Source organism: Rhinolophus sinicus, linkage group LG07 (genome assembly GCF_036562045.2).
Source record: "Rhinolophus sinicus isolate RSC01 linkage group LG07, ASM3656204v1, whole genome shotgun sequence".
NCBI lineage: Eukaryota > Metazoa > Chordata > Mammalia > Chiroptera > Rhinolophidae > Rhinolophus > Rhinolophus sinicus.
Genome location: NC_133757.1, coordinates 67,462,178 through 67,476,349, shown reverse-complemented (window position 1 = coordinate 67,476,349; position 14,172 = coordinate 67,462,178).

Below are 14,172 nucleotides of genomic sequence, written 5' to 3'. Positions count from 1 at the left end.
ACACTGCGAGTCCGTGGGCCTGGCTTGTGCAGATGCCCTTCCACGCCCCCCACTCCACCCTCGGCCATCTCCCGGGGCTTGGACAGGACCCACACTGCCTGCTCGGTGGGAGAAGGTGTCCACCTCCATCCAGCGACTCACAGGGACCCAGTGACTGGAGGGAGCTGAGGCTGCTGCTCCCGAGCAAGGGGGCACCAGGACTATAACCCCGTGCCTGTTGGGTTGTCTTGGCCTCGGTGTGAGCACTCTGCCATCGGGCTTTCTTGGCCTCGGTGACCCGTGAATTTTCTTCTATCCTTGGCTTTCGTAAAACCTACCTCTGTCTGTGCTAAGTGATCTCTCCCAAGAGGAACTGTTACTATCACGACTCTGACCATCAGCACATCAGGCTGAGCTCATGGTTACAGAGCCTGGTGATGGGCCAGGCCCCACAACAACCCGACCTCTGTCCATTTCATTCCGTCCCGCTCATGCCCCTCATAGTGTCATCCTTCCTCATAACCAGAGACTGAGGCTTAGAGTTGTCAGTCACCCCACCCAGGGCCCTTATTCCTCAGACTCAGGGGGGACCATCCCACAGTGTGTCTTTCAGGGATGTTACAGGTTTACCTGATGATGCTACAGCACAAAGCCATCTGGAGCTCATACAGATCCTGAAAACTGGTTTGCTCACACCTTATTCCACCAGAAAAGGGCACTAGAAATGAATTCCTGAGAGACCACAGCAGAGCAACGCGCCCCCACAGCACCCTCATGAACACACACATGTGTGCTAGTGTCCCAGAGAGCATTCATTCCCAAACTGGACCACTCCAGGGCTCACCTATGGGAAAGTGGTCTGGTGCTGACCTTTCCATTGGGCACTCCTGCTGCCTGAGTGAGAGGACATACTGTCATGCAGGGTCTCTGGTCCCGCTCCCCGCATAAGGACACAGGACATGGTGAGGCCAAAAAGGAACACCTACAGAGCCATGGATAGGGGTTCATACCATTATAGTCTCGCTGGTGGCTGGGTTGGAGATAAAGGAACCAGGCACCACACGATGCACAACCTGCCGTCTGCTTCTCTGCCGAGCAATGCACCAACCCCTTGCTGGCTGCAATCCGTGCTTCCCAGCTCAGCCACGGCAGTCACATCAGTGGCCAATGGCTAACTGGTCACAGCTGATGGCCAACTAGTCACAGCTGATGGCCATCTACTGTCCGAGCCAGCACCTTTCCACGTGAGGTGGAGAGCCTGGAAACTGCTCTCCGGGACTCTGTCCCCACACGTACATTCTGAGACACCACTGAAAATGACGTTACCATTAAAGCTGGTGCCTTCAACGATGTTAAAACGTGAAGCCTAAGGCAGAAACAAAGACTGTGTTTGCAGAAATGTCTGGGAGCCAAGTGGTGAGAGAAGCACATCACCAGACACCATGAAGGGCACAAGCAGGATGCAATGAAGTGGACAGAGGTGGGTGCCTCATCACGTGGCAATGCCCAGAGGCATGCCCCAGGTGAACAGCAAAGCACAAAAGGAGCTGAGAGCAGGAATGGCCTTGGCCACAGCCACCATGGGGTCAGGACAGGGCTGGGGAGCGGGCGCTCTGTGACAACCACACAAGGGACACTCCAGGAGACAAGGGGCCCCTTCTGAAACCTGTCCTCGAGGAAGCCCTGGTGGCTGGGCAGGCGTGTGCCAGCCTCTCTGTTCAAGTTGGCCTCCTCACGTTCCCAGCTCTTTGAAGATGCATCCAGCCCACTTTGAAGCTGGGACTGATAGGGTGGGTAGGTAGACAGAAATGAGCAGGAGAAGGAGAGACCTAGCCCGGATAGAAAGCCCCTTGCTGCAGCTCCTACTTGGGTCCAGACCCCGGCTGCTGCCCTCACTTAGGGCACCGATGCCTCACTGGCCCAGCAGGACCCCAGGCTCACACTTGCCCCTAAATCAAAGGGATGTGCTGTTAGAAGCTAGAGAGAGAGAGAAACCATCCTGCTTATCAGAATGTGCACCCTGCTTCTCACGGCCACGGTAATGAGCTCAGACAACCTTGGGAGGGAGAAGGGAGTATGAGTCATGCCTGCTGGAAGAATGAGAGGTACTAGAGAGGGAGGGGTGGAGACAATTCTACCCATAGAGATAAAAACCCTCGCACAATGTAAGGAGAGGCTGATTCCCTCTCTTGTGTCAGTCACTCTATGTCTCGGAGTGTACTTGCTTTTACTAATAAATTTCTTGCCGTTCTATGCTGCACAAACTCTGTCTCTTAACTGAATTCTTTTTTCAAGAAGACAAAGAGCCGAGGTACAACATCATTCCCGGTAACATCTTTCTGGTGCCATGACTCGGATCCACTGGATTCAAGACACTTTTTCTTTCTTACTTATTTCCCTAACTCCTTTCAAGGGCCAAGCCACCGTCTGCCGCACAATTTGGTGAGCATGGGATGGACCTTTAAAACCTTTAGGATATCCGCTACCTTAAAGAAGTCTCCCGTGGGAGGATGACTCAGTCAGGGTCTGGGACAATAGGCTGAAGTCCCACTGAGCGCAGGACAAAGATCCTGCTCCTTGCAGGAACACGGTTCACAAGCATACGCTAGTCCCTCCCCGCAGCAATTCCCGAGTGCAGCCACTAGGTGGCTCTGCTCTCTGGGCTCTGGGCTTTCCTTCGCCCCATAGGACAGCCGCAAGCTGCTTTCACTGTCTGCTTTCTTTTGGAAACTGCTCCCTTCAGGGCTATCTCCAACTTCTACCGTTTCCACGACTGAACCACTCCAAGAAGGCCTTAGCCACACTGGGGGCGTGGGTCGGGCACCTAAAAGCTGCTGGAGCTCCCACAGCTTGAAGACTATCATGACAGGATGAATTCGTCACGGATGGGGGAAGAGAGGCCATAGGCGCCCCGCCAGACTGAACACAACATCCTTGCACCGAGGCGCACCGTCCCACAAGCATACACACTCCGCCCTTCCCTCAGCAATTCTCTACGATAGGAATAGTACAGCCTCCCAGGAGTTGGCACCTTCCACTTTATCCCTGGCCTGTGTTAGGTGCCCCTTTTTATTTCCAGCCTTATTTATGCCACAGAAATCAAAGCTCTGTCTGTCTCTCTCTCTTTTTCTCTCTCCCTTGAACTCTGCCCTGGAATGGCTCAAAATGAGTGATAGGGACAGCTTCGAGAAACTTTGTGCTTTGCTTAGCCTCCCTTAAGCTCATTTCCAGTCCCCCGGGATGAACCTATCTTCTGTCCTCACAAAACAGCATTTTCAACTTCCACAAACTCTTCTGGCACCTCCAGGAGCCAGGGAACTTAGACCTATGTCTCCAACTAGCCCATAGCCCACTCTTTCTGCCCCACCTGCCGTTTTTCCTGTTGTGTTTATACAACCCCCCACCGTTTGGAGCCTGTCACCCTTTGGTGCTGGCTCCAATACCTCTGCCCAGGGTCCAGCCCACTTGGTCTGGGTTTCTGCTTCCTGCGCCACTGCCTGTCTTGTCCTTCTCCCCCGGCTCAGTCTGACTCCTCAGACTCCGGACTGGTGTGATCTTGGAACTGGACAAAGACTGACATTGATTGCAAAGAGAGATCTCTCTATTACCTCCTAAGAAATCGGGCTGACCTATTTGAACAGTCCCTTCAGGGATATGCTCTTAGGGCCATTATGGGTAGGATCCTCTCTGAGATCTGGACAGATAACCAAAGGCTTAGATATATGGCTACATCTAAGAGTTCAGAGTAACAGCCACTTTGAAGGCTGGCTGCGTCAGGCAACAGGCAACCTGCAGGGAATGCTTATGGATAAAGGGACAAAGACCATGGTCTCACCCCTCCCGACTACAAAAGGGAGAGGGAAGACAGAGGGCTCGCTCCCCAGCAAGCACGAGATGAGGTGCACATTAAGTCCGTAGCTTGGGGGACGTGAGGTGAAGCACACAGTAAGGATGCGTATAATTCTGTAGCTTCAGGGAGGGGAACAGGCCCGTCCCACGGTCTGAGGGGGGTGATGCTCTGCCTCGGAAGATATTTTGGACCCAGGGGATGAAGAGGGGATGCCCTTCTCCCCCGCCTCCTGCTCGGTCTTTTCTTATAGATGGGTAACCAGAACTCCATCCCTCGGAAATCCCCACTCGGCTGTATTCTACTAAATTGGAACAAGTTTGACCCTGAGATGCTAAAGAAGAAGAGGCTCATCTTCCTCTTCAATATGGCTTAGTCTTGATATAAATTAGGGGATAGAAAGCTGGCCTGAAAGTAGCAGTCTAAACTATAACACCACCTTACAATTGGACCTCTTCTGTCAAAAACTAGAAAAATGACAAAAGTGCTGTATTTCCAGGCCCTTATGTCCCTCAGAGATGACTCAGTCCTCTGTCACTCCTGTAAGATATACCCTTCAGTTCTACCCTATTAACTGATCCACACAGAGGGTCTGGTCTTGGGGACAGCCCAGCAGATGTCCTCCAACCCCCTCTCCCTAAGGGACCAGAGAAGACAGCACCTCCTACCTGCCCCTCCTGAGACCCACAAGGGCCTTCTCTTCCATGCCCAGGGTCCCCTTGTGTCCCAAAGATCTTCCCCATCCAGGAGGTAAGCAGAGGCCTAATAGGCATTTTTAGGAGAGTGCAGGTCTCCTTCTCCATGCAGGTCCTCCTCCAAATAAAGACAGACCTACGGAGCTACTGCGACAACCATTAAATATTTCAAGAAGAGGATGTCATAGGAATGGCGGCAGCGGGGCGCACTTTTTGAGTTCTCCTCTGGATCTTATCACAAACGGGACATCTATAACCCATCAAAGGACTCTCTGCTCATCACGCAGAACAGCTAAGGCACTCGTGCAAGGATTACTTGAAGGTGGGCAAATTGGGCGAGCAGGGGAAGAGGGAAGGGAGTGGAGTGGAGACTTGGCCCGCATCTGCGGCTGTGGAAACACCTGGCCGGCATCCGCAGCTGCAGAGACGCAGAGGATCCCAGAACAGAACAGAGAACACAAAAGCCAGGAGGTGGGCTCTTTCCCTGCATCTCACAGCTGATCTCTCCCACCGAGAGGGCAGCATATCCAGCATTTGAGGCAATAACCTCAGCTGAGACCTCCAATTGGGCCTAGGTTGGACAAAGGACACAAACTCCACAGCTGGACCCCTCCCCCCCTTCCAACGCTACCCCCTTCCCTTCCAGAGACTTAAACTGGCCCCTGAACTGAGGAGTAGTGTCAGATTACAGAGGAGCTTTAGTGCTCGGGCTCTGGGAAGACTGGCATGCAGCTCTGACCCAGGGAAGAGGCTGGGAAGAGTGTGATTTCTGCTGGGCTATGAGAGAAGAGACTCCTCCACCCCCAGCCACCACCTTTTCTGGCCTGCAAGAAGAGTGTGACACGGCTAGGCTGGGAGAGAGAAGACCCCTCCATCCCCAGCCCCCACCCTTTCTGGCCTGCCTAGGGCAGGGCAGTTAGAACTACGGAGGCACTCCCAGGGATCAGCAGTAAGCAGCAGATGGCAGACGCAGCTCTGGGCTTTCAGCAGCTCAGAAATCTCCTGCCCGCCACACACACACACACACACACACACACACACACACACACATACACACACACACGGAAGAAGTGCCCTAAGATTCAGGAGAACTGGACACAGGACTAGTGGTGCTCATACATGCAGGCAAGAGCAGAAACTGCACTGACTTTGTAGAAACTACCATCCAGACCCCTCAGCCCCATGCAACTAAATCTGCAGTCCCAACTGCACTCTGGGCACCAGGTGACCGGCTCTGCGTGCACAATACGCAGGGGTCTCTTTGTTACAGCAGAGGACAACCTGGAGATTACTTGATGGGCTTAAGCCAAGACTGGCGCTGCTTTTTGTTTTGTTTTGTTTTGTCTTTATATCTTTCATACCTTTGCCTGTGTTGAGTGTAGGTTGTCGGTTGTTTTTACATGTGAATGTATTTGATTTTTTCTTTGTTGTTGTTGTTGTTGTTGTGCTTGGTGATTTACTTTGTTCTGAAATTGCCCTACCAGGGCTCAGCTTAAGAAGCACAAGATTCAACATACCCAGAGGCCAACTCCAGACCAAACCACAGTACTACCGGGTTTGACCTACAAGTGACACACCCAGAGGGGATTCTCTACAGGGACAAGAACCCATACAGGCCAAACCACAATTAAGCGGTCAACCCTCACGCAGCAGAACACCCTGCAGAGGGCAGAGCCAACTCTCACAACAGTCAGCCAAGGAGTTAACCCCACCTATTCACAAGTGAAAAGCAATTAAAGACCTTCTTTAACAGGACAATATACACAATACAAGAGTCACCTTTGGAGCACACACAGAGGAAAAGAATGAAGTAGTGCAAGTCAAATATAAAGGACACATACTACATAAGATAACCCAGCAAGAACTAAGAACTCTAGGGGATCTACTTAATACATCGAAGCAAACACAGAGAGTCAGCCAGAATGGGGAAACAAAGAAACATGTCCCAAATAAAAGAAGAGAAGAAACCTCCAGAAATGGAACCAAATGAAACAGAGGTAACCAACCTATCAGACACAGAGTTCAGAACACTGATGATAACAATCTTTAAGGATCTTAGAGACGGCATAAAGAAGGATAGAGAAATCATAATGAACAACCAGTTAGAACTAAAGAACACAATTACTGAAATAAAGAACTCACCTGAAGGAATTAACAGCAGGTAAGATGAAGCAGAGGATCGAATCAGCGACTTAGAAGACAAGTTAGCAGAGATCACCCAAACGGAACAACAGAAAAAAAAAAGAATAAAAAAACAATGAAGATGGTTTAAGAGACCTCTGGGATAACATCAAGCACAACAACATGCGCATCACAGGAATACCAGAAGGTGAAGAGATGAAGCAAGGGATTGAGAACATATTTGAAGTAATAATGTCCGAAAACTTCCCTAACCTGATGAAGGAAACCAACATACAAGCCCAGGAAGTGCAGAGTTCCAACCAGGATAAACCCAAACAGGTCCACACCAAGACACATTATAGTTAAAATGGCAAAGGTTAAAGATAAAGAGAGAATCCTAAAAGAAGCAAGAGAAAGACAGAGGGTTACATACCAGGGAACTCCCATAAGACTATCAAATGACTTTTCTACAGAAACATTGAAGGCCAGGAGGGAGTGGCAGGAGATACTCAAAGTGATGGAAAACAAAGGCCTACAACCTAGATTGCTTTATCCAGCAAGGCTATCATTTAAAGTTGATGGAGAGATAAAGAGCTTCCCAGAAAAGAATAAGCTAAAGGAATTTATTACCACCAAGCCAGCATTGCAAGAAATACTAAAAGGACTTCTGTAAATAGAAGAAAGATGAAAACAATCTAACTACAAATTTAAAAATGGCAATAACTATGTACCTATCAATAATCACTTTAAATGTAAATGGATTAAATGCTCCAATCAAGAGACATAGGGTGGCTGAGTGGATAAGAAAGCAAGACCCTTGTATATGCTGTATACAAGAGACTCACCTCAGATCAAAAGACACACACAGGCTGAAAGTCAAGGGTTGGAGTAAGATATTTCATGCAAATGGCAATGAGAAAAATGCTGGAGTTGCAATACTTATATCTGACAAAATAGACTTTAAAATGAAGAACATATTAAAAGACACAGATGGGCACTGTATAATAATAAAGGGATAGATCTGACAAGAGGACATAACCCTAGTAAACATCTATGCACCCAACATAGGAGCACCTAAATATATAAAACAGACATTGACTGACATAAAGACAGAAATCAACAGTAACACTATGATAGTAGGGGACTTCAACACACCTCTGACAACAAGGGAGAGGTCTTCCAGATAGAAAATCAATATGGAAACAACAGCCTTAAATGACACATTGGACCACTTGGATTTAATCGATATTTTCAGAGCATTTCACATGAAAGCTGCAGAATACACGTTCTTCTCAAGCGCACATGGAACATTTTCCAAGATAGACCATATGTTAGGCCACAAAACAAGTCTTGATAAATTTAAGAAAATTGAAATCATACCAATTGTCTTCTTTGACCACAGTGCTATGAAATTAGAATTGAACAACAGGGAAAAAACTGGAAGACACACCAATTCATGGAGGCTGAATAACATGTTACTAAATAATGAATAGGTCAACCAGGAAATCAAAGAGGAAATCAAAAGATATCTTGAGACAAATGAAAATGAAAACACGAGGACCCAAAATCTATGGGATACTGCGAAAGCAGTCCTAAGAGGGAAATTCATGGCATTGCAGGCCCACCTAAAGAAACAAGAAAAATCACTAATCAACAGTTTATCTTCACACTTAAGGGATCTGGAAAAAGAACAGCAAAATAAGCCCAAAGGGAGTACAAGGAAGGAGATAATAAATATCAGAGTGAAAATAAATGAAATAGAAACCAGAAAAACAATACAAAAGATCAATGAATCCAAGAGTTGGTTCTTAGAGAAGATAAACAAAATCAACAATCCTTTAGCCAAACTCATTAAAAAAAAAAGAGAGACAGGAACCAAATTAATAAAATCAGAAATGAAAGAGGAGAAGTGACAACAGACACTGCAGAAATACAAAAAAATTTAAGAAATTACTATGAGCAACCGAATGCCAACAAATTTGACAATCTGGAAGAAATGGACAATTTTCTACAGGCGTACAACCTTCCAAGGCTAACTCAAGAAGAAACAGAAAACCTGAATAGACTGATTACCACCAGGGAAATTGAATCAATAATCAACAATCTCCCAACAAACAAAAGCCCTGGACCAGATGGCTTTACAGGTGAATTTTACAAAACGTTCAAAACATAATTATCACCTATTCTCCTCAAGCTCTTCCAAAAAATTCAGAAGGAGGGAAGGCTCCCAAACACTTTTTACGAAGCCACTATCACCCTGATCCCAAAATCAGACAAAGACACCACAAAAAAAGAAAACTACAGGACGGTATCTCTAATGAACATAGATGCAAAAATCCTCAACAAAATACTAGCGAACAGAATTCAGAAATACATTAAAAAGATCATACACCATGATCAAGTGGGATTCATCCCTGGTATGCAAGGGTGGTTCAACATCCGCAAATCAATTAATGTGATACACCACATTGACAAAATGAAAAATAAAAATTACATGATCATATCAATAGATGCAGAAAAAGCATTTGATAAAATCCAGTAGCCATTTATGATAAAAACCCTTAAGAAAGTGGGAATAGAGGGATCATATCTCAACATAATAAAGGCCATATATGATAAACCCACAGCTAACATCATACCCAATGAGGAAAAGCTAAAACCATTCCCCTTAAGATCAGGAAGAAGGCAAGGTTGCCCACTTTCTCCACTTCTATTCAACATAGTGCTGGAAGTTCTAGCCACAGCAATCAGACAAGAAAAAGAAATAAAAGGCAACCAAATCGGTAAGGGGGAAGTAAAATTGTCATTATATGCAGATGACATGATACTATATAGAGAGAACCCTAAAGACTCCACCAAGAAACTATTAGAGCTGATAGATGAATTTAGTAAAGTAGCAGGATACAAAATTAATATTCAGAAATCAGTTGCAGGGCCGGCCCAGTGGCTCAGGTGGTTGGAGCTCCGTGCTCCTAACTCCGAAGACTGCTGGTTCGATTCCCACATGGGCCAGTGGGCTCTCAACCACAAGGTTGCCAGTTTGATTTCCCACAAGGGATGGTGGGCTGCGCCTCCTGCAACTAATGATTGAACACGGCACCTTGAGCTGAGCTGTCACTGAGCTCCCGGATAGCTCAGTTGGTTGGAGTGTGTCCTCTCAACCACAAGGTTGCTGGTTCGACTCCCACAAAGGATGGTGGGCTGCGCCCCCTGCAACTAGCAACGGCAACTGGACCTGGAGCTGAGCTGTGCCCTCCACAACTAAGACTGAAAGGACAACAACTTGAAGCTGAACAGCACCCTCCACAACTAAGATTGAAAGAACAATAACCTGGAAAAAATCCTGGAAAAAATACACACTGTTCCCCAATAAATTCCTGTTCCCCTTACCCAATAAAATCTAAAAAAAAGAAAAAAAGAAATCAGCTGCATTTGTATATACCAATAATAAAACATCAGAAGGAGAAATTTAAAAAAAAATCCCATTTACAATTGCTTCAAAGACTGTAAAATACCTTGGAATAAATTTAACCAAAGAAGTAAAAGATCTGTACTCAGAAAATTATAAGACACTGAAGAAAGAAATGAAAGAAGATACAAATAGATGGAAACACATACCATGTTCATGGATAGGAAGAGTTAATATAGTAAAAATGTCCATACTGCCTAAGGCATTATACATATTCAACGCAATTCCTATCAAACTACCAATGACGTTTTTCACAGAAATAGAACATATAATCCTAAAATTTATATGGGACCATAAAAGACCCCGGATAGCCTCAGCAATCTTAAGAAATAAGAACAAAGTGGGAGGTATAACGATACCTGACATCAAATTATACTACAAGGCTACAGTAATCAAAACAGCATGGTACTGGCTAAAAACAGACAGATCAATGGAACAGAATAGAGAGTCCAGAAATAAATCCATGCCTATATGGCCATTTAATCTACGGCAATGGAAGCAAGAATGTACGGTGGGGTAAAGACAGTCTATTCAATAAATGTTGCTGGGAAACCTGGCCAGACACATGCAAAAAAATGAAGCTGGACCACCTCCTTACACCATATACAAAAATAAATTCAAAATGGCTTAAAGACTTAAATGTAAGATCTGAAACCATAAAACTCCTAGAGGAAAATATAGGAAGAAAGTACAGACATTACCCGGAGTAAGATTTTTACTGATATATACCCTCGGGCAAGGGAAGTAAGAAAAAATATAAACCTGTGGGATTACATCAAACTAAAAAGTTTTTTCACAGCAGAGGAAACCATCAATAAAACAAAAAGGGAACCTGCTGAATGGGAAAAGATTTCCCAATGATATGTCTGATAAGGGGTTAATATCACAAATTTATAAAAAATTCACTCAACTCCAAAAAAACAAACAACCCAATTAAAAAATGGGCAGAGGGGCTGAGGGGTGTTCACACAGTGTGAGGGATATAAATGATAAACGTCTAAGTATTACTTTGTCTTGTGCACCTGAAACTAATAAAAAAAGAAAAGAAAAGAAATAACAGAGCTGTATTCCAAAAATAGGTCAATAGTGTGCCTGAAAAATTTAGAGCAAACCTGACTTCTTTAAATGGAAGACATATAGCTAGTTTACATTTACTATAAACATATTCAGAAAACCAAAAAAAAAAAAAATTTATTTATGTGGATTTTTAAAATACCACTTTCCTGGGGTTTTTGCCTTTTGTTTGTTTGTTTGTGCTCGGCATATATATTACAGAGGGGAGAGTTTACTGTTTTTGTGTGTTTTTGTTTTTCTTGCATTTAGTCTATGAGTTCCTATACCTGTCAAAACTATACATAACTTAATGTCTTTAATAACTTTTAAATATGATTCCAGGTCAATAATTCAACATGGCCTCTTACTGGCAACATTAGCTTTTGCTGGCATAACATGGCTTCCTATTTACAGCAAACATTTTTCTTATAAGTAGAGTACACTCTAACAATAAAAGTATAGTATATTAAATTTAAAAAAATGGGCAGAGGACATGAAGAGACATTTTTCTAAAAAGGACATACAGATGGCAAACAGACATATGAAGAAATGCTCAACCTCACTAACCATCAGAGAAATGCAAATAAAAACCATAATGAGATACCACCTCACTCCAGTCAAAATGGATATCATCAATAAATCAACAAACAAGTGCTGGCACGGATGTGGAGAAAAGGGAACCCTTGTGCACTGTTGGTGGGATTGCAGATTGGTGCAGCCACTATGGAAAACAGTGTGGAGGTATCTCAAAAATCTGAAATTGGAACTACCTTATGATCCAGCAATTCCACTCCTAGGTATCTATCCGGAGAAATCCAAAACTCTAATTCAAAAAACTTTATGCACTCCTATGTTTATTGCAGCACTATACACAATAGCCAAGATATGGAAACAACCAAAATGCCCATCGGTAGATGACTGGATTAAGAAACTGTGGTACATTTATACAATGGAGTATTACGCAGCCATAAAGAAGAAAGAAATCTTACCATTTGCAACAACATGGATGGACCTAGAGAACACTATGTTAAGTGAAATAAGTAAGACAGAGAAAGACAAACACCATATGATCTCACTTATATGTGGACTCTAAAGAAAAGATAAGTGAATGAACTAATCAGAAACAGTTTTGGAGACACAGAGGAAAAACTGAGGGCTGCTAGATGGGAGGGGGGTGGGGATAAGGGGGAAGGTGATGGGATTAGAAAACAGTCGGTAACCACAAGATGTCCATGGGGTTTTGAAAATTAATTTGGGGAATGTAATCAATAATGTTGTAAAGATTTTGTAGGGTATCCAATGGACACTTGTCCCATTTGGGTGACTACCTCAGGGATGATGTAGATGCCTGATCACTGCACTTTACACCTGAAGCTGAACAATAATGAATGCCAACTATAATTATATATATATATATATATATATATATATATATATATATATATATGTATATTCTTACAAGAAGCAGAGTACAGCATTGGAATAGAGACAGTGGAAATGAAATGCCTCTGTGCGATGTCAGAGGGATAGTGGATGGGGGAGGGAGGTTCAAACAGTGTGAGGGATATAAATGATAAACGTCTAAGTATTACTTTGTCTTGTGCATTTGAAACTAATAAAAAAAAGATAAAAACATATATTTCAACAGGTTTCAGAGGCTCTCTCTTACTTTGAACCTCACCTGGAGAGACGTTCATCATAGGGAAACACTCTCTAAAACAAAAAGGGAGACAATTATATAGGCTGCCACCTGCTATGCGGATGGTCTCCATCTGACTGACCCTAAATTTCCAATAGAGGTCATGGCTATACTTAACGTTGACCCCCACTGGGTCTATAACACCCCAGAAGGCACTTAAAAACAAAACCATCCAGGTCTTTGTTTAACTGAGGGCATGCGACAAAGTGAGATTAAGCCAACTAATTACCACAAGCTAGCTACTATTGACCACAGCCTCTCTGAAAACCCCACGGTTTTTCCTAAGTGACTCAGGGAAGCTCTCACTAAATATAAAAATACAGATCCTGATTCTCCTGAAGGGGAGTTAATGCTCAAAGACCGGCTCATTACTCAGTCTGCCCCAAACATAGGGAGGAAGGTACAGAAACCAGCACCAGGACCCAGCGCTCAGCTGGGAGAACTCCGTTAGCCTCCTGGGTCTTTTATAGCCAGGACCAAGAGGAGGAGGAAAAGGTCAGGGAGAGAGAACAGGAGAAAGAAAAGCTGAGGAATAAGAAACAGGCTCAGTTAGTGGCTGCTTTACAAGTCCGACAGCCAACTCCAGGTAGTCCAAGAAAGGAAACCCCAGGAGAGGGCTACAACTATGGAAAGACTGGACACTGGCAATACAAATGCTCAGAGGAGAGAAAGACATGGACACCATGCCCCAACTGCAAGAAGTTCGGCCACTGGGGAAAAGACTGCCCGGAGGGCTGAAGGACCCCCTGGTCAGATCACCAAAGCATCAAGGCCTTGAACTGAAAAGGCCCAAAGCTCCCCGGCTCACAGAATTGCCACTGAGGGGACAGAGCCTAGGGCGACCTTGAACAAGACTGACAGGGCCATAAGTTTTCTTTCCTTTATTTATTTTTTTTTTAAACATTTTTAAAATTAGTTTCAGGTGCACAAAACAATGTAACAGTTAGACATTTATCATTTATATCCCTCACACAGTGACAAAGCCCTCCTAATTGATACAAAAGTGCCTATACCCTGCTGAACTCTTTCTCCAGTGCTCTCTCTCTCAAATCCTGCCAAATATTCAGGGTAGAGGGACAGCCCATGACCCAGAGGTTTACCCCTCCTCTATGCTGTTCACGGGGAGATGCTCTATTTTCTCACTCATTCTTAGTTACGCCAGAATGCTCCAGCCCCTTCTGGGTAGGGATGTTCTCCAGAAAGTGGGAGCACATCTAATATTTGGAAATCTTCTCCCTAATGTATTTGTATTACTCTCTGACAAAGAGATTTCTGTCTCAGAGAAACCCAAAGGGTTAGACCTAGTAAA